The sequence below is a fragment of the Leptodactylus fuscus genome, chromosome 9 (assembly GCF_031893055.1).
Source record: "Leptodactylus fuscus isolate aLepFus1 chromosome 9, aLepFus1.hap2, whole genome shotgun sequence".
NCBI classification, from domain to species: domain Eukaryota; kingdom Metazoa; phylum Chordata; class Amphibia; order Anura; family Leptodactylidae; genus Leptodactylus; species Leptodactylus fuscus.
Window position 1 is genome coordinate 13,912,999 of NC_134273.1, and position 27,945 is coordinate 13,940,943.

General features: G+C 43.0%; 1 protein-coding gene across 1 annotated transcript in view; it reads left to right on the top strand.

Moving 5' to 3' along the window:
* Positions 1-27,945, top strand: part of FAF1 (Fas associated factor 1) — a 152,337-nt gene that overhangs the window by 40,618 nt on the left and 83,774 nt on the right. The window lies entirely within an intron of this gene.

Genomic DNA, 27,945 nt, shown 5'->3' on the forward strand with positions numbered 1-27,945 from the left:
GGTCTAAGATTCCAGCAGAGCCTTGTAAGAAACTCATTGCTGGTTAGCGGAAGCGGTTGTGCGCAGTTATTGTGTCTAAAGGTTGTGCGACCAAGTATTAGGCTGAGGGCGCCAATACTTCTGTCCGCACCAGTTCTGGAGTTTTCTGTAAAATGATCAATGATGTGACTTTTCTTTCATTCTCTTTTGTGTTTTTTCATTGCAAGCAAAATAAATGAAGATATTACCAAAGAGTTTGTGCTTGTGATCATTATCTGGGGGACACCGAGGATTATCTGACAGAACTGCAGGGGGGCCAATACTTTTGGCCAACACTGTAGATAGATAGATAGGAGATATGAGATGGATAGGTATGAGAGAGATGGATAAATAGATATCTATCTCATCGCTATATATATATATATATATATATATATATATATATATATATATAGCTAATGAGATATATATATATATATATATATATATATATATATCTCAATATAATATATAATTTTAATAATCTAGATAGGATAGAAATTGATGGGTCGTTAAATTAATTGGATGTATAAATAGTTGTATATAGATATACAGATGGATAGTTATAGACTTGTTAGAGAGATATAAAGGTGGATATAGATCTAGTTACAGGGAGAGGTTAGTATACAGTCTATATACTACATGTGTTATGTTAGTACATATAATTATAGGCATCAGATTTGGTCTTTAGTGTAATGATCTGCAGGAAAATTTTCAGGTTCTTTATTAAACGTAAAATGTTCCTTATTTGTCTACTAAAATGTAATGTCTGCCCAGCATGGCGATGTCTTTGGTTCTGTTACTGTTACATCTCCATCATCAGTAATCTAGAATCCACAGAATTCGTCTTCTAGGCCCTCTTAGACAGTGAAGATAAAATTATTTCTAAGAAAGGGAGTTCCTCGCATCTCAAGTGTCGGCTGTCTTACACCTTTAAACACAAGAACAAGGGGCAGAATCTGAGATATTATTTTACAGAAAGAGTAGTTGAGGCTTGGAACAAACTTCCAGCAGACGTAGTTGGGAAATCTCCAGTAAGTAACTGTATACAGGCCTGGGGTATACAGACACGTCTATACGAAGAGAGAATGGGAATAACATAGGGGCGGACGAGATGGACCAGGGATGATTCTCCTTCTCTCCTCCTTCTAGGTTTCTCTTTGTAAATCTGTAGTATTAAATTCTAACATTACAATGACAATTTAGTAAGAATATAAAATAGTAGAATATTTCTTTTCAACTTCGTTTTTAAACAAAAAAAAAATATATTTTTTTTAAATAAAAAATATAATTTAATTTTTCTTTATGCATTTTAATTTGTGCAGATATTTTACATGTCTTTTTCTATCTTTCTCTAGATATTTGTCTTTCTATTTTATTCTTGATCTCTTTTTTTATCTATATTTTGTTCTTTCTGTATATTTGTATCTCTATCTATCTATCTATCTATCTATCTATCATCTATCTATCTATCTCCTATCTATCTATCTATCTATCTATCTATCTATCTATCTCCTATCTATCTTTCTATCTATCTCTTTTTATCTCTATCTTTCTATCGCTGTTGATATAATCTATACAGTTTTGAGATGAAACATTGCTGATATGCGACAATAAAACACATTCACCTTTTTTATTCTATGATTTCTTTAGATTGTTGCCTATTCTATTTAGAAGATTTGTTTGGGGCACTCGCTATTCTCCCGTCTGGTTTTTGGCCAGTGCAGTCTTTCTTTGGTCTCTATCTCTCTCTTTCCATAATCTGACCTCTTCATTGTTCTCTACCTCTTCCTAATTTTCTGGTAACGACTTATAAATAACTTTACAGGACGACGTCACTTTATTCCTCCTTTCGATCTTCATGTAACAAGTGCCGGGAGCGAGCCTATGAACACTTGCCATTCCATCGATGCCTTCCACATTCTTGTCGTGTCTGCCGGCAGGATAACCCCGCTCGGTTATGACAACTCGCACTGTAAGAAGACTTAACCAAAAAAAAAAACCTCCCCCCGGTGCTGCAATAATTGCAATGACCAGTACTGTAATAATCCCGCCTAACAATATGTACTTGACAGGTTGTAATCGTGCTAATTGAAGAGGCTAATTCACACTTGCTTCATTCCATTCAAAGGCAGAATCAGCAGCTTGTTTTGCTTTTGACCAGATGGTCGCGATGAACACCTACTGAGCACTTTAAGTGCTTTTGCCGGGATTACAAAGGCGGTGGGCTGAACTCATCTCAAAATGATTTGAGAATAGCGAGAAGAACAGGCGAAAGGAGAAGAAGAGGGGGGGGGGGGGGGGGGGCGCTCAATGGATTTGGAGAAGCTAAATTAATTCTGGAGGAACCATTGCACACTGAGCCCCCTTTTGATAGCACTCTCCCCCTTGTTTGTTCTGTATCAATGAGAATGTGAAGGCAGATTACAACAAACAGTCGTAGGCGCTGTGAAAAGGAGAAAAGGCCTGAGAAGCCTTTCATATCATGTGTTGATTTTTTTTTTTTTTTTTTTCCCCCGAAAAAAAGTGCATTATTGTGTGAGAATCGCGGGTGTGTAGAAAGCCAATTGGCGTTTTTTCTTAATTTTTTTTTTTTTTTTAAGAGCGCTATTAAAGAGGTATGAATATTTAAGCAAGAGCAACAGTTGACCGAGTTTAGTGCGCGGAGGCATTGTGCCCGGGGACGGATCGCATTGATTAGAAGTGGCGCCCCCCATTTTAATATGAATGTGGCCGCCTTTTTCTCCGGCCTGCTTCTGTTTACTTTGGATAATTAGAATATACATTTTTTTTTTCTTCCACTTCTACTTCTTCTTTTTTCTTTTCAGCTCTATTATTACTGTAGATGTGTAAAATTTTAGCAGAAGGTTGGGGTTTCGCCCCTCCTCGCTTCCTCCACTTCTGTTTAAGGCTCTAGAATCTTCAGGCCGCAGGATTCTGCCAACATGATACACTTGCTCTGTAAGAATGCACGAGGCTGCGGCTTCCATCGAGAAGTAGGACATTGCACCTGGGTATTGCCCTGCGTCTCTCATAGTGGGCGCAGATAGCAGGTGCAGGGTAGGGAACCTGTCATATTATACAGGGGGTCACATCTGCAGGAGGAGCCGAGCAGAGGGATATATAGCCTGTAGACATACTGTATGTTTTCCTACAAAACTATATACCTAAGGAGTGTGTGTATGTAAAATATCTATCCATCTATCTATGTGTGTGTGTATGTGTGTGTATATATATATATATATATATATATATATATATATATGTATATTATTATCTTTATATACATTAAATAATAAAATATTTTTATTTTCTGTAATATATATTTTATTTTTTGTACACACTAAATACATTATTTTTAGATTTTTTTTAATTACTATTATTATTATTATTATTATTTTATTATATACCATATATACTCGAGTATAAGCCGACCCGAATATAAGCCGACCCGAATATAAGCCGAGGCCCCTAATTTTACCACAAAAAACTGGGAACTTATTGACTCGAGTATAAGCCTAGGGGGGAAATGCAGCAGCTACTGGTAAATTTTCAAAAATTAAATTGGTCGGAGTTTTTGGGTGCAGTAGATGCTGGGGAAGGGGAGGGGGTGTTTTGGTTGTCTGTCTGCCCCCTCCCTGAGGGTTTTTTTTCCCCCCACTTGGAATTCAGTCTGGCTGACTATAGGGCATCTGGAGTGCTCCTATTAACCCCTTCCCGACGGAACAGGAGCACTGCAGATCCCCTATATTCAGTAGACCGGGCACTGTCAGACACAGGGATACCTAATGTGTTTGTGTTTCACAGTCATTTTCTACTTTTATATGTATTCTAGGGAAAGGAGGGGTTTACAACTTTTATTTAATTGATTTTTATTTTTTTATTTTTTTATTTTTTTTAAAGCTCCTTTTTTTTTTTTTTTTTTTGGCTGAAAAATTCGGCTTATGATCGAGTGTGTACGGTATATTTTTTCTTTAGTATTTTATGGTTTGTTTTTTTTTTTTTTCTGTCATTTGAGCTAAATCCCGGCCCATTTTAGGCTTCGAGGTCCCAATCAGTAATAGCCTGTGTGACTATACATACAGAAATTACTGACAGTCACTGATTAGGACCGCCCACTGGACTCTTAAGCCTGAAATCAACGGGGATTTTGTCAGTGACAAGTCACACTGAATCTTGTCTCACAAAACTGTATATAAACCTGCTTAGTTCCTCCTGCTGTACAATCTGCTACTTGCATAACTTTAAAGATGTGACCTGTGGCTATGACAGCATCCTGGGAATTGTAGTGCATTGCATTAATGGTAGAAGTTGGAGACCTCTGTTTTTAATGGGGCTTGATTCAGGGGATTATTGGTTACCGTATTTCAAGTTGGCATCGGCATCATGGGGGCTTTTTTTTTTTTTTACCCTTCCTCTGAATGAACACTATATAGGGTTTTATGTTGGGCTTGCACCGTCTTCCAACCTCATCGTGTGTGTCACTGTATTGTGTCAGACCTCTGTTATTCTTCCTGGAAATATATTAATACAATGGCCATAGGGCACTACCATTCACTGTATTAAGGGACAAGTCTCAGACAGTGTCAGGGTCAGACTATGCATGGACACATTTTGACGAATGGCTACCAGAGGAACCTTGTAGTTGTTTATTCCCTTCTCCATGTTAGTGATACATGCATGCCAGGCTGAATACATAGGGTAGTCTGGAGAAGTAGCATCAGCTGAAGGGACAGTTATTCCTCTAGACATGTCCTCTATACACATATATACTAGTATATGCACCGAGTGTGCATGTGGACACAGGTTCTATCTCTGCTTGTCAGAGGAGACAGCATTACTGCATTTGCACTTTCTCAGCCTCTCCCCTGACAAGCCGAGAAGATTTTGCAGCTTCAGAACTTGTTCAGTCTTCTCTCTGCTTGTCAGAGGAGATACCGAGCAAGTGAGACCGAATTTCTTCAGTTGCACTTGCACAGTTTCTCCTCTGACAAGCAGAGAAGATTCTGCAGCTTCAACAGCCGGCGTCCCACCCCATCAGGGATCCCTCTGCGTCCTTGTAATAAGCAGGACTGAGCATGTGTGTCCATCATGGCACAATTACAGAGGTGGACACAGCAAAGACTGTTCCTATAAACAGCAGGTGGCGCTATTCTAACATTATTCCTGGAATAGCAGGGGATATAAGCAATTTTTTGCAACTATTTCTAACCATAAAAGCGGTTTATGATGTAATATAATATAAATTTATCCTGGATTTAACAAGAACCATCTTTAAAGAACCTCTTTATATTCTGATAACGCGAGTGTTGTATATGAAGCACAATCGCCTATTATGCGCCGTGTGGACTTTTTGGATTTTCTGTTATACTTAGTCGCACATATTGCACTTTAATAGAATTACATGTCTCTGCCCCTATATAAATAAATCTCCATTAGGGTTTCAGGGAAGCATATGAGTCCGCATTGAACACAACTGCAATGAGTGTCAAATCATATGCTGGGATTTGTGTAGCTTCCGTGACCAGACACAACAGATCGGGATTTTTCCAAGTTTTTACAGCTGCAAGGGAAAAAGCATCTGCTACCAGCAAAGACGCTATTGTTCATCCCTAGTAGTTGCTCTTCTCTCCTTGTAGCAGCCTCGGGATTAGATGCAACAGCGATGAAGTCCTTGTCACCAGTGCAGCTGTTCCCATCCTAGGCCTAGGTAGCTTAAGTCTATCAGACAGAGCCTTGATCAGGGGTCATCTCCCTAAACCGTCTCCTCGAGGGGGGGAGATCGCTGCTCCGTGTGTTTAGCCTCCTGAGGATGGAGGTTTGGAGAGGAATACAATTTACATAGTAATGGTCAGCGCTTGTCCCGCTCTTAAAGTTTACTTAATGCTTAGGGAAAACAGTAGCAACAGCCCGGCTAATGCCTCAAACTGAATAGTGGAAGGAAGGAGGCCAGCGGCTGGAGATGGACGTCCGCGCTCTGTGGTCCACAGATTGGAGTGTTGACAAGGTGAATAAAATATATGACCTTTATTGGACATAAACGTACTGTACAACGCGTTTTGAGCTCCACAAGCTCTTCTTCAGGTGCACAATTACTTGCCAGATGTCACTTTGTCGACACTCCAATCTGTGGACCCGAGAGCGCAGACCTCCATCTCCAGCCGCTGGCCGCCTTCTTCCCGTTACTGTCTGGTCCTCAGTGACCAGTCTGTGGATTTTGCAGCCACCTCAATTTCTAGGCTTCCATTGGTGTTGTGACTTATTCACCACACCTGAATGTGAGGGACCAACTGCTCCATTTCTCTGTACAGTTTTATTTCCAACATCCATTGCAAACTTATCTCCACTATTAGCACGTTCGGTGTTCTCCCCTTTTTTTTGTTCTCCTGTGTGAGTAGTGCACCTAGTCCCCGGCCTGCAGAATAGACCATGTGCTAGCCTGACATAAGAGAGCACATTGGGCTGCAGGATGGTCCCGTACCGATTGCTGGGCTGTTGTGTCCCTCCTTCACTCTTAGGAGTGACCGACTGTCGTATGCAATGGCTTGTCAGATAGGATTGGCGCGCTCTCCATGAGTCCTACATACTCCATGACCCAACTGTCATCAAACAGACCCTGGATTCATTGCTAAAGACAATATAGTTCCAACACGTAGCCAGATTTCTTATTCCTCACTCCAATACAAAGGAAGGCGATGGTGCCAGTTGGAAGGATAGTAGTATAGTTGATGTGACACCAAGTTTCCTTCTGCTAAGTACCTGGAAGTGGTCCGGGCAGAGACGGGTGTGTCATGGAGTTGTCACCCGTGTCTGGTTAGTGGACAAGGAAGTTATGGGAGCTGCTCATACCTGTTGGTTCTCTTTACTGTTGGTCTTGGTGCCATCTGGAGCTTGTTTTCTTCTTGTGTGCGTCCTCGTGTAACCCCTGCTCCCAACAGAATGACCTAAAGGGCAGGCAGTTCATTGCAATGACCATTCTCCATTTCTGTCCATTGATGCTCCCACTCTCTGTCCAAATTGGCAAAATGTGTTCGGGTGCAGTCAATGATCTCACCAAGATTTACACTACCCAAAAGTAGCCTCTGAGAGCCTTTTTATGGGTCAGCAGGGAAATTACTTTTATACCCTTCTTTGCCAAGGCGCCAGTGTTGTTTGCATCTTTGCCTCAGCCATATCTGCAAGACCAGTTTTGCAGTAATCCGACATTTTTATCTGTTTTTTTTTTGTTTTGTTTTTGTAGATAACTTTATACGTATTTGGTTGTCCTTTTTGAGCCCGTTCCTTTCCTTGATCAATTTCTAATATCTTGGACACTCAGAGGTCAGTTCATTGGTTGAACATCCTGGTAGTAAGCGCTTCAATCTGTCTACAGTGCCCCCACAGGACAAATGGAGCATTGCTACATTCTTATCAGAACCAGTGGGCATTTCTTTGGAATCCTGTATGTGCCCGGTCCTCCAGAGGGAAAGATGGTCTTTGTAGCAATTCTTTGCACTTATTTTTTATGATGAGGATTCAGAATGATCCCCATCTTCTATAAATTTAGATATTATTATTATTATTATTATTATTATTATTATTATTTATTTATTTTTTTTAATAATTAAGGATTATTCTATCAAAATGGGCATGAAAGGGTTATACGACGCGAAGGTCCTGTCCCTCCTAATTCTCGTGTAGCATTGCTTTGTATTCTGGATCACGTTGTGTCTCCTGCAGCGCGGGCCTTGCTGCAGATGGGGCTTCGTTCACGTGGAATATTAGCTGCGCATTTACATGTTTGTTTGCATTGACAGAGCTAATGAGAAGTTGCTCTTTGTAGGTTCGGCGTGTCATCGGATCGTCATGTAATGATGTCGCGCTGCATAAAGTGACAGTTCATCTGCTGCAGAGGTGACTGAGACGGCGAGATGCAGAGAACTGTTCACATTCACTTAGCAGAGATCACAGCTGGAGCGGGTGTTACCGAGACTTTAGAGTCATGTCTGCATCGTCATGTACCTGCAAGATGTCGACATATGAAAGTCGTCAGTTCAGTAGTCGGTCCAAAAATCAATCCCGAATGTCGCTTTGTGTAGCGACACCACCATAGTGATGGGAAGTTGGCTGGGGCGTAGCCATAGGGGATGCAGCAGTAGTCACCCGCGGGTCTTAGACCCAGTGAGAGCACCAAAGGTCCCCCGACACATAGAAGTATACCACTATTATAAATGGCATATGGATTTTACATTAAAGACCAAAGGTTCAAGTTATACCTCTGGTTTGTTTACAAGCGGACCGGATGTGACCACTATGGCGGGTCATACATGTCACCTGCTGTCCTCTTGTGAACAGACCAGGAGGCGTGCTGGATCCCCAGGCGAGCGGAGGGCAGAGCTCACCATTCATTTTAATTTTTTATTTTATTTTTCTATTATTCGCAGCTGCTTATACGAGACTGAATCCCCCTTTAGAATCATTTTCTCACTTCCTATCCATTTCTTAAAGTCTCACAAACTGTTTTTGTTTCAAGGAGTAACCCAAATTTACTCACCCTTAGTTGTCCTTACAGTGGGAGGTATCCGTAACTTAATGCATTGACCCAGATCTAATCTCCAACCCTGTATCTTCTCATTTGTAATGTATGTTCCTGCGAACAGACTGGAGCACCGGGACCTAATAATATTAAATACGTGTGGAATCTGGAACAACCCGTAAAAAATCCTATTTCCGATTACTTTCTAGCCGATCCCATTGTGAAATTTGCTTGATCGACGATCGGGATCCAATCTTTCCCTATCTCGATCGCTCAACCCTAATTATATATACAGTGGGGTTGAGCCGATCTTGAGATCACAAAATCCGATTTTCGATCATTTTTCCAGCCGATCGTGAAATTTGCTCGATCACCAATCGGGATCCCATCTTTCCCAATCGCTCAACCCTAATTGTATATTGTATATACACTGAGGTTGAGCCGATCTTGAGATCTCAAAATCCGATTTTCGATCATTTTCCAGCTGATCACGATCGTGAAATTTGCTTGATCGCTGATCGAGATCCGATCTATCCTGATCCCAATCGCTCAACCCTAATTTATTACTACTATAAACCAAGACTCTTGATTACTGCAACACTATCTTTCTCTGTTTCATAAAGGGTTAAGTCCATGTGTTTCTCGATACGAATACAAAGTTTACATTTTCGATTAAAGGTGTCTTTGACCAAAAAGCAAAAAAGTTTTATAGCCTGAAGACTTAACGTTCCAGGGGGAGAAGAAAAAAAAAAGTGTTAAAACGGCAAAATCTTTGGATGTCTGTACATTCATATACCCATTTCCCTGGCTTTCTTTGTGTTTCTCAAGGGGGAGGAGGGTCCCTAGTTAAAGATGTAAAACATGAATTTCTTGGTCCCAGTGCACTTACACAGAGCCTTGCTGAGATTAGAGGAACCCTGTTGAGCTACAAATGCTTCGGGGCATCCCCAGCTCGAGAGGCATGTGAATCTGGGCATGGGAGGAAGGAAGGATCTGCTTTACGTTTAGTTCTGGGTCAACGGCTCCTAATGATAGATTAAACGGAGGCCCCCGAATAATGAAGAGGTTTGTACAGTGAGTAGGGCAAGTACCAAAAGTCCATGGTCTAGAATAGATGCTTAAACTTCTAACACCTCGGGAGAACATGCCAATTACTTAAAGAATTTCTGATCAACTTTAGATCCCTTATAGAACATCTTACTGAACGTCTCATTGTGGGCCTTCAAGAGTCCTGCAGTGGATAAAAACTGGATGAGCCCTGGAGGGGTAACTACTTATTGCTTGTGCATTCTTAGAGCTTAGATATGATACTCAAGCTATTTTTAGTTGTACCCTTGGCGTTGTGGGTAAATACGGCATTGCTATAGACAGGCAAGCTTTACTGACACTTTTCAAAAAGAAATCTATCCATCCATCCATCATTTATCTCATTTCTATCCATCTATATAGCTTTTGGTATTAAAGGGATTCTACCACTAAAACACTTTTTTTTTCTAGTTACCACGTCGGAATAGCCTTTAAAAAGGCTATTCGTCTCTTACCTGTGGAAGTGCTCTCCGCCGCGCCGTTCGTTCAAAATACCGGTTTGTACCGGTATGCTAATGAGTTCTCTCGCAGCGATGGGGGCGTCCCCATCGCAGGAGCAGCGATGGGGGCGTCCCCATTGCAGCTCGAAAACTCACCGCAGCGCCGCCTCTCTGGTCTTCGGTGTCCTCCCTTTGCTCCTTCAGCGTACTGTCGGACGCCTGCGCAGTACGCTCTGTTCGACGAAGATTGCCGAACGTACTGCGCATGCGCGAAATTGCGATCCCAGCCATAGTGCGGGCACCGAACTTTCGCGCATGCGCAGTACGTTCGGCAAGCTTCGCCGAACAGAGAGCATACTGCGCAGGCGTTCGACAGACGCTGAAGAGGCAAGGGGAGGACACCGAAGACCGGAGAGGCGGCGCTGCGGTGAGTTTTCGAGCTGCAATGGGGACGCCCCCATCGCTGCTCCTGCGATGGGGACGCCCCCATCGCTGCGAGAGAACTCATTAGCATACCGGTACAAACCGGTATTTTGAACGAACGGCGCGGCGGAGAGCACTTCTACAGGTAAGAGACGAATAGCCTTTTTAAAGGCTATTCCGACGTGGTCACTAGAAAAAAAAGTGTTTTAGTGGTAGAATCCCTTTAAAATAAAATAAAAATAAAATAAAAAAAAAAATATATATATATATATATATATATATATATATATATATATATATATATATACACTAGCCTCTGCCCACAACTTCGTCTGCGGCTTCTTAGCTAGCTCTCAAGCTGTCCTGCTGCTGGACTTGTTCCTCACACTGTGCCTGTGATTGTTCCGGCATCTCAGCAGCTCGCTGGGATGCCATATTATGAGCGTGTTGTTGGAGTTGATGATCCACCTGCTCCGGTGTTTCAGCAACTGTCAAGCTGGCCTGCCTCTAAACTCATTCCTCGCACTGTGCCCGGGATTGTTCCGGCCTCTCAGCAGCTCGCTGGGACACCATATAGTGAGCGTGTTGTTGGCGTCGATCCCCGTTAGCTCCGCTTGAGGAGAACTCTGTGACTTCTGGCTCCTTCATAGCTCTCCTTGTTTTAGAATTTTGCGGCAAGTTCGATTTTCTTTTTCCCGGCATGTTTAAAAGTAGCAAACTGACAATTTGGATTAAAGGGGTTTTCCCATCCAGTGTGTCAGCACTGCCTGGAGCAGATCAGGTAATATGCAAATGCATGTACACAATGGACTGACGGTTAGTTGTGTGTTTACATAGAGAGATCACAGACCTGGCTTTATCAGCCTGCTGCAAAGAGCAGTGTAATATAGTATGTGTACATAAATTCATAACCGTCACTACCAGGATAAAAAGTAGCCGATGTGTTAATCGAAGTTACAATCTGTGTGCCAAATTTCATCCAAATCGGTTCAGCCATTTTTGCGTGATTGAGAAACAAACATCCAAACTTTCACATTTATAACAGTAGAATAGAAATATATGTATATATACACACGGGAGTCTGTCAGGTCCAAAATGTCTCCCTCTGCAAGTGCTCGGGGGTGGGGTCTGATTTGCCTACAGACAGCCACAAGTGCTGTGATTCTCCTCTGGAATGGCTACCAACTGCTGCCCCTCTGTCTGTGGGCAAATCTGACAGCATAACTCCGCCCTTATTGCACTTACCAACTGATTTGCATATCCATAAAAAGACATTTACCTCTACATTTTGTGTTCGGTTTGTGGCCAGAAAGGTCTGTTTCTGATCCGGCACTATTATCGGACCTGATCGGTTCTCGAGTTCTTGGAGTCTGATTCCCCCATAAACTTTGCAGACCTGATTCTAGATTGCCCCTAATAAACCTTCTCCTCCACTTCCCGTATGTAAGGAGTGACCTGCACCCTACTTGAGACGTCTTTCAGTTGCAGCTTTGTGCAATTAGCCGTGTCATGTAATTGTGCAGTTTGGACAATGGAGCCCCCAAGGGTAATTATTTTGGCTTCACTTGATACTTTTTATATTTCTCCACATGAAAGCGGGGCACCGAGTAAATCCAGGACACAATCTTGAGCGTATTAAGGAATTTTTTTTTTTCTCTTCAAGTTAAAATTCCAATGGCTATAGATCACAGTGAGGAATAATCTATACTGAATAACTAAACTTCATTACTTTTTTTTGTATATAATATTTGGATTCTTTGATTGATATATGGCCAGCTTATACTTGTAGTCACTAGTTATGATCGGCCGACTTTCCTTACACTTCAGTGCCATCTTGTAAACTCGTTTTTCTGTTCAGATTTGCAGATGCCTGCTTACGCTTCTTAGTTTTTGTTCTAATTTCAGTCCATGTTTCGCTTAGTTAGTACTGCATGTCTGTGCTCTGATAGAATGGACGAACAGGCCGCAAAAGTAGTGGACAACGACGGAGCCTGAGGGACTCCATTGACTCTATTGGGATCCATTACTAGATGCGGTCACCCATGTCAAGCACCAATACCCATGTCTACTTGCTGTTCCCGTAAAACTCTGCAGAGCTAATACTGAAATGGACCTCCTTAGACTGTGTGGATCTATCACTAAAGGTCCTGGAAGATGCACCAACTACTGCTGATAATGCTGGGGACAGTACCGGAGGGATAGTGACCTTACTATAAAAGTGGGGCTTTAAAGGGATCCTATCACTCAGACACAATTATTTCCAGATACCACGTCAGAATAGCCTTAAGATAGGCTATTCTTCTCCTACCTTTCGTTGTCTTCTCCGTGCCGCCGTTTGCCTACAATCCCTGTTCTTGTCGGTATGCAAATGAGCTCTCTCGCAGCACTGGGGGCGGTCCCCAGCGCTCAAACAGCACTAGGGGCATCCTCAATGCTGCGAGAGAACTCTCTCCTGCGCCGCCTCCATCTTTGTCAGCAGCGTCCTCTTCAGCCTCTTCATCCGGCGGTGGCTTGTAACTTCTAGGCCTCGGGCCTTGGGTAGAGCAGACTGTGCATGCGGCCTTGGGTAGAGCAGACTGTGCATGCCCACAGGGCACGAGAAAATGGCCGCTTGCACAGTATTGTAAGCGTCCATTTTCTCGTGGCCTGTGGGCATGCGCACTCTGCTCTGCCCGAGGCCTAGAAGTTACAAGCCGCCGGCGGAAGAAGAGGCTGAAGCTGACGCTGCTGAAGAAGATGGAGGCGACGCTGGAGAAAGTTCTCTCGCAGCATTGGGGACGCCCCCAGTGCTGTTTGAGCGCTGGAGCCCGCCCCCAGTGCTGCAAGAGAGCTAATTTGCATACTGACAAGAACCGGGATTGTAGGCGAAAGGCGGTGCGGAGAAGACGACGAAAGGTAGGAGACGAATAGCCTTTCTTAAGGCTATTCCGATGTGGTACCTAGAGAAAATTGTCTGAGTGATAGGATCCCTTTAAGGAGCAGATTGTGTGGAGCTGGGGGTTATTCTGATAGAAAAGGTAAGGCAGAACAACAGGGGGGTGGGACATTGATAAATGTGAGCTCACATGTTAGTTCTTAGTAGTATCTGCAGGAAGCACAGAGAGACTTTCTGTTTACGCAGCAATATATGCTAGAAAAAAAAGGTCAACCTCTGATCATTTGACTTATTGAAGAAGGTGAAAGTCAGATTGGGGGGAAAAAAATGCCTGATGGAGTCATCAGTGCTGGAACACCACAGACTACTAGATCAAGGGATCTGGGATTCCTGTTCCTCTACATTACATAACCAATGTGGGTCAATATTTGACAGGTGATGTCAGCTCTACCATAGGCTGGTTTATGGCCGTGAGAACCCGGTCTAAGTCCTTTGTGATAGATGCGGAGAACATATGTGAAAGCTGAAAAAAGTACAGCAGATTCCATAGCGTTCCCTTTTGTGGTTGCTCAATGCTTGCACCTGTCTCTGGGAGACCAAGAGTCCAAGATCAGATCTCTTATTGCCGACTCACAGGTGAGACCACGGCCGTTCCCACCAGGTGCTCATTGAGACTCTTCTGACAATGTGTCCTGTCGGCTGGTCGTAATGATAGGGTTGAAAACCGCTGGATTAGCCTATAAGATTATGATGCTCTGGAATGGCCGAGGCTGAGACCCATCCAGAAGTCACTTCCCACCATGAGGATAAGACAGAAGATGACAACTCACCCAAAAGTACAACGTGCCCTTTAATGGTTGTATGTCTCAGGGCTGGTATTAAGGGTCTTGGACAAAATTACAGAGTACCGCCATGCTGTCCATCGCTTTCCTCGGGGGATACCTTGCTCGCTGAAGTTTCTGTATTTCTTTAATTAACATGTAATTAATCGGCTTAAGGTTTAGCGGGACCAGTGGCAACCTCGACTAGTGACCTGCATGCTAATGAAAGGAATCCTAGCAGTCTGAACAGTGAGCAGCGGACAGCTTGTAGTGATGGAGACAAAAGAAATTACCCTTGAAATCTGCCCTTTAAAGGGATTCTACCATTAAAAATCTTTTTTTCTGTGGCTAACACGTCGGAATAGCCTTTAGAAAGGCTATTCATCTCTTACCATTAGATGGGATCTCCGCCGCACCGTTCCTTAGTAATACCGATTTTTTTACCGGTATGTAAATTAGTTCTCTGGCAGCGATGGGGGCGGGCCCCATCGCTGAAAATGCGATGAGGGCGTCCCCACCGGTGCCCGAGAACAGGATCCTGCGCTGCCTCTATCTTCTGCTGGATCTTCCCCTTCTTACTTCGTCTTTCTTCTGACGCCTGCGCAGTTGGCTCTGCCATTCAGACACTAGTAGAGCCGACTGCGCATGCACGCAATTGCAGCCTCGGAACTATGGCCGCGCATGTGCATTCGGCTCTATTAGTGTCAGAGCCGAAAGAGGTGAAGCCGCCGAAGAAAGACAAAGAAAGAAGGGGAGGATCCAACAGAAAATCGAGGCGGCGCAGGATCCTGTTCTCGGGCAGCGGTGGGGACGCCCTCATCACATTTTCAGCCCTGGGGCCCGCCCCCATCGCTGCCAGAGAACTAATTTACATACCGGTAAAAACCAGTATTACTAAGGAACGGCGCGGTGGAGATGCCATCTAAAGGTAAGAGACGAATAGCCTTTCTAAAGGCTATTCCGACGTGTTAGCCACAGAAAAAAGATTTTTAATGGTAGAATCCCTTTAAGGTAGAAGCTCAATATAATGTAAGCCCTACACCCCCATCCTAGGAAATGGCTCCTGCTTATATTATTAGTTGTCCACATGGGCTGTGTGGAGAGGAAAAAGTCAAGTGCACTGCATTTTGATTGATTTGCCCACAGTTACTTTTTTGGTGCCCCAGTGGGCATTATTATAGGGTAACCCCAAGCCAGAGATGAGCATTTATAGATATACCCCAAACAGGGCTCTAGAGTTGGAGGCGGGGCTAATGTTGGCTGGAGAATCTTTCCGGCTTTTTTTTCGGACCCCGGCTGTCGGCCTTTAGAGAAGGAGTTGATCTGTGAAAAAAAATGGAGGGGTCTGAGTCAATGGTTTGACCTACCGACTCCACAGTCCTGACCCCAAAGCAATTACTTTGCTGTTTTAGTACTGATTTTTTTTTCTTTCAAAATTCTACTGGTTGCCCTTGAAAACAGACAACCGTTTAGCTCCAACCTGCTGTCAGACCCCATCACTTAGGTTTCTCACAATACCCTACCCTTCTGCCATCACGACTTCTGATCCCAATAAATTTTGGCGTCTACCATTGACGTTCACTTGGGGCATTTCAGCCTTCCACCGAGGTTCTGCAGTATTTGAGCAAAAACTAATGTAAACAGCTGAATTCTGAAGTATCTTGAAATTTTTTCATGAAAACCAAACCAAGAATTTCCCGACTTTAGTAAATTTTCACAACTAAATCTTGCAAATTGTTGTTCTCGAACAGGCTACGTAATTGATTCTTCTAGTGTGAAGTTGGCAGCGGGCGCACAGATATTTTGACAGGTTCAATGGCTGACGATTCGTGCCAATAGACCGTGTGTCTGTTATAGTAAATAATTTTTTTTTCCAGTTGGAATGTCTTTAAAATTTATTGGTTGAGTGGAAATTTTCCCCTGGCAGATTATCATGGTGACACTTATGAGGATAATTGGGCTGAGAATTTTACACGTTTTCACGTAGCGATCAATCTAGTGAAAGTAGCATTCATCCATCTGGACGTGTATGGCATCCTGGTGTTCCAAAATGTGCACAATGTTGGAATGTTTACAGGTCCAGGGCTAATTTTTGTTTCTAGTTGAACGTTGTGATGAAGTTGGCGACGCTTGCGTTTGCAACTATTTAAAGGGGTTTTCCCATCTCACTTTTTCAGCAGCTTTGCTTGTTGTCTCTTGATCTCACTTTCTGTATTTTTCACCCTCCTTCTTTGCTGAACAGGACACTATGAAGTGTCAGTACTGATGCAGATCAGATAATATGTACATGCTTGTAGAGCAGGGGTAGGGAACGTACGGCTCTCCAGCTGTTGCAAAACTACAACTCCCAGCATGCATACTTGCTCTGCTGTTCTTGGAACTCCCATGGAATTGAATGGAGCATGCTGAGAGTTGTAGTTTCACAGCAGCTGGAGGGCCAAAGGTTCCCTACCCCTGTGTAGAGAATCGACCCAGTATTATCTGTGCGTTTACATAGAGAGATAACAGACAGAACTTGATCAGCAAACTGCAATTAGCTGAACTGATTGTCCTGCAAGCAGAGCAGTGAGTGATGTCACGTGTCCTATCTCACAGGTCCGTGGTTATGGTAACGCCGGGTAAACAATGGAAGGAATAAGGTCACATAGCAGGCAAACAAAGCAGCATTTCTAAATTAATATATTTAGGAAAAGGCTTCAATTTACATAAGCTACCAGTATATATCAGATCCTTGACATGGGACCAACACTTTTCTATCCCTGGAAGCCCCACAATGATTCAGTGGAGTGGTAGCACGCAAGCTTGACCTTTTGCCCCATTCAGACAAGGTAGTAGGACCCCCATTTCCATTGGTCATAAAGTAATTGGGGTGGATAGACCACCTCTACCCACCCTTTGCAAACCTTATTAGATCCTTTTTATTACAAACTTTTTTTTTTTTTTTTTTTTTAAATCTGCCTCCCTCCATTCCTGAGCAATCGGTGTTCTTAGTCTCAGGTCTTAATATACTAATTTGGTTCTCTGTCAGGTGGGCAGGTCCCAGGCTATCTACTCCAACCCAGAACTACCCACCTGACCAAAAAAAAAAAAATTAATTAAGAAAATACTCATGTTACAACCCCCCTTTCATTCCAGTATTTTATGTATCGGCTGTTAGTTTTGGTCTCTCTCAGCCAAGAAACGTTCAAGACTCTGTCTACAGTTGTCATTCACTATAGCTGGTTATTGCCCTGGCGTGCAACCCAGGAAGCCCTAGCAAGGGGGTGGTGAGGAAAAAAAAAAAGAAATTCAGAATCAAATTTTTTAAATTTTGTATATTGGATGGGCAACCCTTTTGTTGGGCTCCCTTAGGATCCTAGTCATTTTGATACTAGGAATTGTTATTTTAGCCCATGGATGACTGCATTTGCCAATATGCACCAACGTTAAGAAGAAATATTAAATTCGTCCATATTAATAAAAAGTTCCCCTCAGTCGGATAAGACGCTCTTATGGTACCAGGCAGTTAAGGAAATGACAGGGTTAACCATCACCAATTAGTCCGCTCCTTACAACGTGTCTCCCCCGCTAATGGTTTTCACCAATAATTTCTTTAAAAAAACCAAGTTCTTTAGGAGAGAGTAGCATTAAGGGTACGTGAATGGGCATTGGCATCGCAAGATGGTCCTACACCCCCTCCTCCGCTCTCATTCACCACGCAGAACAGATAGAAGTTTAGGCTTTTGTTATGATTGAATGAAGTCCTCTGATATCTGGGCACGTTTCTCCAATTCATGCGCGGCAGCAAGGCCTCTTCCAAGTTCTTTCACTCTGACCAATTGGCCATATAGTGTGAATTTGCAGTTTTGCACTTCAGATCCTCCGATAAATAATACAGCTGGACTCCATTTTCTGGCACTGAAACGGGAGCTGCAATTAAAACAACAAAACGAGCCGGGGTCGCTGTAATTTAGAGAGTCTACAAAGAGCGCAGCTCTGTGAGCGAGTCCTCCGGCTCCGAGCTTTGCACCAATCATTGTCGCTCTGGAACTGGAAGAGACGGCTTGTGAGAAGGAAAAATCGTAATGCTGTCCTTTTTGGTCTTGTTCGGAAGGCCTGAGAGCACGGGTGACCACATGGGGGCAGTGATAGGCCTATTAAACCAGGTAGTCGTCTCCTAGAACGAGCGCAGGTTTTGTATAGAATTGTAAAAATGTCACTTTTTCTTTCTTAAATTGCTTTTGTATTTTTAGTGTTTTTTTGGGTTCAGATTCCTTACTTAAAAAGAATCAAGGTTTCGTGTTTAAAGATGGCAGGATGGAGAGACTCGATGACACTAATTAACCTTATTATTTTTACATTTGTAGACAACCATTTTGCATATATAAAAATCATTCAAAATTTTGTCGAATTTTAAAGATTTCTTCTAACCATCTCAGTGGTGACACCTGTTATCTTGTTTGGTTCCCAATGGATATGACCATGAATGCGGGAACTTCTTGTAGACTTGTCAGAAACCCAGCCATGATGTCCTTATTGTGGTCAGATTGTCAGACAGACACTACATATATGAGAAGATAACCTGACCACAATAAGGACATCATGGCTGGTTATCAGGAGGACACTACATGTATGAGAAGATAACCTGACCACAATAAGGACATCATGGCTGGTTATCAGGAGGACACTACATGTATGAGAAGATAACCTGACCACAATAAGGACATCATGGCTGGTTATCAGGAGGACACTACATGTATGAGAAGATAACCTGACCACAATAGGACATCATGGCTGGTTATCAGGAGGACATTACATGTATGAGAAGATAACCTGACCACAATAAGGACATCATGGCTGGTTATCAGGAGGACACTACATGTATGAGAAGATAACCCGACCACAATAAGGACATCATGGCTGGTTATCAGGAGGACACTACATGTATGAGAAGATAACCCGACCACAATAAGGACATCATGGCTGGTTATCAGGAGGACACTACATGTATGAGAAGATAACCTGACCACAATAAGGACATCATGGCTGGTTATCAGGAGGACACTACATGTATGAGAAGATAACCTGACCACAATAGGACATCATGGCTGGTTATCAGGAGGACATTACATGTATGAGAAGATAACCTGACCACAATAAGGACATCATGGCTGGTTATCAGGAGGACACTACATGTATGAGAAGATAACCTGACCACAATAAGGACATCATGGCTGGTTATCAGGAGGACACTACATGTATGAGAAGATAACCTGACCACAATAAGGACATCATGGTTGGTTATTAGGAGGACACTACATGTATGAGAAGATAACCCGACCACAATAAGGACATCATGGCTGGTTATCAGGAGGACACTACATGTATGAGAAGATAACCTGACCACAATAGGACATCATGGCTGGTTATCAGGAGGACACTACATGTATGAGAAGATAACCTGACCACAATAGGACATCATGGCTGGTTATCAGGAGGACACTACATGTATGAGAAGATAACCTGACCACAATAAGGACATCATGGCTGGTTATCAGGAGGACACTACATGTATGAGAAGATAACCTGACCACAATAGGACATCATGGCTGGTTATCAGGAGGACACTACATGTATGAGAAGATAACCTGACCACAATAAGGACATCATGGCTGGTTATCAGGAGGACACTACATGTATGAGAAGATAACCCGATCACAATAAGGACATCATGGCTGGGTGGGTTTTTGGCAATTCCCAGACCATAGAAAGTTTCTGCCTTCATGGTCGTGTCCCTGGACAGCCGATTACCGCCAACATTTGTTTGATACATTTGTTAAATCCTTATATTTGCAAAAAGTTTCACTTTTAATTTTCTACTCATGTAAATATATTTATGTTGATGAGAAAATCTCTTTAGGAGACCTAGTATCCCACATCTAGGGCCGCTCCCATCCTACACACTGATGTGAGGTGATAACCCTGTAAATGGATTCTACTTCCTATAGAAGGATATATTCAGGCTGAACTTTATTTCCAGATGATACCACCAGGTTTCTGGCAAACTGGCCATTGATCTATAGGGATCTGCAGTAGAGCAAGTTCCCCATCAAGACCAGTATATGATCCATGCGTCAGGGCCGACGTCCTCCTCTGTCATTAGTCTACACCTTAGGCACATCTTTCATACTTGAATGCACTGAATGATGTAAAATGACTTTGCATGTAAATGTATATACCCAAAGTATGAAGAAAATGTCCACCTCACCGGTGGGACAGTAGCCGCAAGGGCCTAGACTTGACGATGGCGTGATTGTCAGTGTCTTCATATGAATTGGGTTGGAGGGAAATTCCTTGTGAGCATATTGCAGATAGATACTGTAGGTAGATACTGTCATCTCTCCACTCCATCCAGAAGTTACTGTCGCAGATGAAGTGGTTGGGGGTGGGGTGAGATTTGTCTTACAAGCGGCTTAGCGCTCGTCTTAGGGTTTCCTATTACTGTAATGTACAAAGTCAAAAACTTCTTCACTGCTACGAGATGTCCAATTCTATCCCTTAAACTATTATTGTTTAGTCTCTTTGAGGTCCCGTTGGCAATTCTTTGTCTTGGCTGTTCAACATGCAATATAGATTGGGTTTTATGTTCATGGGGAGCTGGTTTATAGTTTTCGTTGCCAATGTATATAATGTTATCCACCGGGTCTTGGAACCGGGACAATATTGACTGATTGGTATGGAGTGGAGCTGGGCTGCAGTACCAGAAACAACCCATGGTCATGGGTGGCGCTGTGTATAGACGAAAGCAGCAATGTTTATTGGAATTTTAAGTGACCCCTTTTAATGCATCTTCCATTGTCCCAGTATATGAACCAGCATCCCATATTTGTGGACACCACATGTGTTCTTCTACCCAAGCGTGGAGAATTTTGCTCTTCATCAGAGACTTGGAAGGAAGGGAAGGGTGCCATATTGGGCCATGGAATATTCTAAGCCATGAAATAACAGTGGCACGGGCCGTTTTTTCTATTTTGCATGATCTCAACCACCTGACAACTTTTGCACTTATTGTACAAAGTTGCACCAAGGTGTTCATTAGCGTTAAGAATGAAGCGGTGTCATCATCCACCGCCTTCAGTGACCTGTCCAGAACCCTCCAGCAAATTGATACATGAAATTCCATCACTAATGCCGCGCCGTACCCCCGAATCCTGGAACAATGGCGTGTTTCTTTAACAAGTGATAAATGTGAAGCGAGAGCGGGCAGCGCTGGCATCTCCTCAAAACAAACTAGTTATCCTCATGAATTGATTTCATCAAACATTACCTAAAATGTTGTCGATGGCAGGCTCACAGCGGGGGCCGCCTGTGATAACTGGTTTTCTTTCAGATAAGCTGTTAAGCAGGGGTCACTGTGCTAGAATAAGCGCGGAGAATACAGGTTCGCTGGCAAACATGAGCGAATCTTTGATCACTTTTGTGCGGCACATCAGTCTGGCATTGTGCTTTATACCAACACAACACTATAACAAGATGAGGCCTTTCAGGCCCGCGATAGCGCTGGAATGTTATTGAAATCCGCGTCGTTGCCGATAAGTTAATAGAAGAGGCAAACACTGTTCATTTCATAATACAGCGTGTTGTGATTCCCAGCCGAAACGGAATGTGGGGAATCCTTGTGTCTTGGGGATGGCGTTATTTAACTCTTCCATGGCTGGATTAAATATTGAGAGTTAGCTTAAAGGGGCTGTCCAACACCCCACCGGAGAACTGCCCATTCAGCATCCAGATCACCGAAGGGGCCGAGTGTCCGACCTCCACCAGTCAGATATCCAATACTTATGGGTCCTTAGGCAACCCCTTTAATCATCTTGGACTCAGTATCTAATTTATACCTGTCCTACCATCTTAAGACCGTGCTGTACAGGATCAGTCCTGGAGTAACATCTCTACGACTCCCAGTTTTGTCCTGGAGGTCTCGAAAAAATATACGTTCTATAAATTTGGTCCTAGCGGTTGCTAATCTTTCCTTCTCCTGGGGCAGTGCTCCAGTTTACTGCTTTGTCCCTGTATTATATTGTCATATTTTATATATATTATTATAGATGGCACGTGGTAAGTGGGGGCTCTGTTACATAGTTTGCATTGGGGCCCAGGAACTTTAAGTTGTGCCTCTTCCCATAGTCCTGTAATATGGCTAACGTTGCTAATTTCTTTGCTCCCATAATAAGACTGTGAAACTAAGTTTTTGCCAGTACGTTCTTCTGACCGGATCTATGGAGAGAACCACTCACACATGGGATCCTATGTAAAACCACAACATGGGCTGGAACTCCTGCCAGTCCTCCTTCAGTATAATATCACTCCTCTCCTGTGGTCAGATTGGCTGGAGTTTGTGGAACCAAAATTTGTTTGTCAAAGAGAGTGGAAATGTCTCTTAAAGGGACGCTCTAGTCAGAAGCTAAAAAATGATTTGCAGTTTAGTACGTACAGGGGATGATTTCCTGTAATTTCTTTTACCCAGGTCCCGCTTCTTGGCTGTATTCTATCTCAGCTCCATGTGGGCCCAGGCTGTGATCAGTCACTACAGCGTAGGGTGTCCTAAGAGAGTCTGAGACACACCCCCTGCTTCATCATTGGTCCTGGCTTCTGCTCGCTCCCTCCCCCTTACAATTCTTCCTCTTCTGATTGGTTGCTGTAAATAAATAAAAGTTTATCACAGGCTCAATACGAACTCTAAGCTTGGAGAGTCTATTTTCTATCATAGCAGGGGGTCGAGGGAACAAAAAGTGAGAAAAATAAGATGGTCAGGTAACTGCTACATATATGCTGAGTCTAATAAGCTTTAGAGGGAGCCGGGGTCCACTTTAAAGCGTAACTACCATTTTATGTCTTTTTTTTTTTTTGCTATCGTTTGGTGAACATTTTTGTAATTTACTTGATTACGGTAACCTATCTAACTTCCTTTTAATAGAAAATAGACTCCCTAGCAGCCTTCTAACTGAGCAGTTGCCAGAGAAATCTGTACACGTTGTGTTTGCAGTATACTGAGCTGTAGCGTTTGCCAAAGGAGGGTCAATTCAAATGGCTGTATCTCTGGTTGTATACCACCTAGGGAATGATTTTGAGCTTTCATGACTGTTTGTAGCTAGAGATATCTCCATTTTCTGGATAGCTGATATCTTGGCAGCCTATAAAAGTTGAGAAAAGATAGATAGATAGATAGATAGATAGATAGATAGATAGATAGATAGGAGATGGATGGATAGGTAGATAGATGGGAGATAGATAGATAGGAGATGGATGGATGGATGGATAGATAGGAGATGGATAGATGGATGGATGGATAGGTAGATAGATAGGAGATGGATAGATAGATGAGATAGATAAATAGATGAGAGATAGATAGGAGATAGATAGATAGGAGATAGATAGATAGATAGATAGGAGATAGATAATAGGTAGATAGATGGATAGGTAGATATGAGATAGATAGATAGATAGATAGATAGATAGATAGATGTGAGATGGATGGATAGATAGATATGAGATCGATATTAGATGGATAGATAGGAGAGAGATAGATAGATGAGATAGATAGATATAGATAGGAGAGAGATAGAGAGATAGATAGATAATAGGTAGATCGATGGATAGGTAGATAGCTATGAGATAGATAGATAGATAGATATGAGATAGATATGAGATAGATATGAGATAGATATGAGATAGATATGAGATAGATATGAGATAGATATGAGATAGATATGAGATAGATATGAGATAGATATGAGATGGATATGGGATAGATACATAGAGCCATAGCTAGAGCATTACTAGTGGTAATTTTACAGCCTGTTTTCTTTTAAAAGAAAGTTAGAGAGGTTATTAAGGATTACTAAAATACATCAGACAATTGCAAATAAAATCTAAATAAAATAATGGTCGTTCCGCTTTAAGGATCTGCTCCTAGCCTGTTATGGTGCATAGTGAGTCTGACTCTTCGGGAACGATATGTGAGGGGCCCATAAGACTGTGACCCCAGAAATGGTCAAATCCTGCAATTTAATAAAACATAAAATAAAATGTACAGTAATCCATCGCCTTCCCACCTCTGAGCGAGCACGTCCCCCTCCTCTTATTTTCTATAACATGGTTTTATCTCCCTAAGAAGGGTCTGAATGGAGGGGATTGATATTTGTTAACCAGAGTCTTCATCTTCAGGCTTCATTAGGGACTTGTGCTGGATGCAATGAAGTAGGGATTGCTGCTAATCCCTTCCTCCAGCCCTGATTGCCCGAAACTAATGAAATAATCACAGATGACCCCGGAGGGAGCTCACAGGTGTCTGCGGGGGACGGCTCGCCTCGCTGCTATTTCACGTCTCAGATTTCTCTGGATACTGTATGAACGTTGCTGAGCTATGAGGCTGCACACGGACTACACAATGGAGGGGCACATTGACATGGTCTTGTGGTGTCCCCCGGGAGGCCGTCACTTTACGGCCTCCATGTGATATCTTCCCTAATATGATGTCTGCTGTCTTTGTGTAAGGATGGTCAGGATGGATGGGAATGGTCTCTGTATTTCGGCTGCTCGAATATGGACTAAGAACACCAATACAATAAGACAAAGATGTAAATCTATAGAAGAGCGTTGGCTGCGAACAATTGACTCTCTTCATGGCCGTTTTGCGCCTCTTTCATGTGAATTTAGCCTTAAAAAGTAGTATTGGTTATCATGCTTACCTATATTGCATTATTATGTGGACTATATTATATTGACCCTGTATGATGGATGAAACTATGAAAAAAATACTATCTTAGGATGTGTTCACATCTGCATTGTTTGGTCCTCCTTATGAGTCCGCCTAGAGACAAGCTACTACAGATTTCAAGGCACCCCGTTACAGTGCAGTCCGTCAGGGTATCTATTTTCTCCCTGACGTCATTGAATGAAAAATTCCTGCTTGTAGGACTTTTTTTGTCCGTGATTTCAGATGGACTAACAGTGGCACAGACGTGAACCTAGCCTAAAAATGGAACAACAGGGCTCCATATTCTGTAATACTGGGCAGCCAGCGCTGAGAGCCAAAGAGCCAAAGCTGAATAACACTGTGTGATGAATTGGTGGAAGAGTCTCGGCGAGGATATGGGGTGGTGGTTGAATACGGTATACTTTATGCACCATATGGTGGTATTATGTGGGCTGTATACAGTGGTTTTATCCTGATACTATGTGGTGGTATTAGTGAGTTATAAATGGTAGGGTTATTATTAGAGATGAGCGAACACTAAAATGTCCGAGGTTCGAAATCCGATTCGAACAGCTGCACACTGTTCGACTGTTCGAACGGATTTCAGACCCCATTATAGTCTATGGGGGGAAATGCTCGTTTCAGGGGTACGCAAAATTTGATAAAATTATACTTACCAAATCCACGAGTGACGGTCGGGCTGGATTCCCCTTGAAGTCTTCTCCCGATGCAGCGCCTCCGCGACGTCTTCCGGCTGGAATTCACTCTGCCTAGGCATCGGGGCCTAAGCAGAGCCGACTGCGCATGCGCAGTCGGCTCTGCCTAGGCCGGATGCCTAGGCAGAGTGAATTCCAGCCGGAAGACGCCGGGGGGACGCTGCATGGAGAAGACTTCTAAAGGTAAGAGAAGAACCAGCATTGATTGCCAGAATGTATAGCATTCTGCCAATCAACGCTGGTTCTGCATCGAACCTTAAACTTTGAACAGCTAGTAGTGTTCGATGGAGTACGAGTATTTCGAGTACTGTAGTATTCGATCGAACACTACTCGCTCATCTCTAGTTATTATGATGGGTGGGCATCGCTCAGGAGGTATGGCGTATTGGGTGTAGAGTCTGGGTGATGCTAGACCAGTTGTGGTGGGATGAGAGATGTCTTCTATAGTCGCACAATAATATTTTCTGCAGTCACAATCTTTAGCGGATTGGGATTTTCAGTTTGCATCCACACAACTATCATCCCCATTGTCACTCAGAGCCAAAATAAGTAAAAGGACAAAATAATTCCAAAAATCCCTGCAAAAAACTTCTCATGCCCATTCACCTGCAGAGGGGTGCGGATTGCATTCTGATTTTGGTGCCAAGAATATATGAACATAGCTTTAGGATCCCGACCTCTAGTCTCACCACTCACATGTGACTTGTGTGATCTATTCCTTATTCTTTGGAGAAGGTAAATCCCGCAGTATTCTCTGCTGCGTCGCGAGGCTCAGGGACAATGAGTTGGTCATATCATTTCGGTGGTGAATGTCCCCTGGCTTCTCTTTATTCTCCAGAGGTCAAGCAGGACCATATTGGTTGACCTTTCTCTATATACATGGACTTCATTGAACTTGCCTCTGTAAATACACTGGTCAGGAAGGTTTATCCGCAGCAAAGGGCAATTAACACGTGTCCACACGGCTCGCCCGGCCGGCGGTAATTGTGTCGTCTACCTAGGGCAGTGTCAGGCTTGCGACGTCTACCGCTAAAGTCAGTTTACTTATTTTTGGTGTGTCCGGTATACACCATTATACTCTAATCTTGTAAGGGAAGGGTTTAACCTAATTTTAACCATTTTCGTCAGACACTACATATCAAGTGTGTGGTTTGCAAGAGCCCCGGGTCTATCTTCGAAAAACCGCCTGATAAATTAAGATAATCTGAACTCCTTGAAAAACCCCTTTAACGTTATTTGTTACTGTTGCACAAATTATATCAGAAAGTTGCAGATACGTTCTTTATTTGGTGCTACGACTAGAACATATATGGAGCTATATAACGGCGACATATGACCGCGATGGATCCCTACGTAAAAAAAGATGTCGCTGGGCTAAAAGGAGAAGAGCGCTCTCTCTGTCCCCAAAGGCTGGTGATGACAGATGGCAGAGCTGCACATACCTGAATATCTATGGCACGCTATGGCCACACTCTTATGGGAGTTTTCTAGTTTATCAATGTGGGATCAATGGGGTCCGACTCTGCACCGCCATTGTCTGGCTATTTGTAGGGATAAGTGCCTGATGGTGAAGGTGTGACCGCGGGTCATGAGTGAGTTCTACCTGGTTATACCTACATAGTTACATAGCGAATGAGATTGGATGAATCCATTGGTCCATCAAGTCCAACCTATAACCTCGAGGAAGGCCAAAAAACAGTAGCAAATAGCCCCATGTCAGGGGAAAGAATTCCTTCCCAAGTCCAACCCTGGAGCAACTTGTCATTACCAAAATCTAAAACCCATAACTGTAATATTTTTCTGTCCGAAAAAGACATCCTGGCCCTCTTTGAACTTGTACAATGAATCCACCATCACCACATCCTGGGGGAGTGAGGTCAGTAGCCTCGCTGTTCTTACAGTAAAGCTTCCCCGTCTATGTTGATGGTGAAATATTCTCTCCTTGAGACATAGAGGAGGTCCCTTGTCACTGTCCTAGGAGTATATACCAGTGTATTCATCTCTATGGGACTGTAGTAGGGTACAGAGCTTCAGCAGTCCCATAGGTTAGACCGGAGCGATGGGGAGTATGTGCAACCATGTTTTATTTTCTATTATACAAGAAGATAGTATAAGGATCAGGACTGGTATTGACCTCTGAAGGAAAACCCTCCATCATTATTATAAGTTACTCAGTGTGAACTTGTATACAGACACCATATACTGCTTTAATATCAGGGAGCGCTGCTGTGTAAAGTTGCACCGTTGTATGATCCATATAACCAGGATGTTTTCTCCCTCCGTTTTTGCTTCTGTTTTGCTTGTGTGTACATTGTT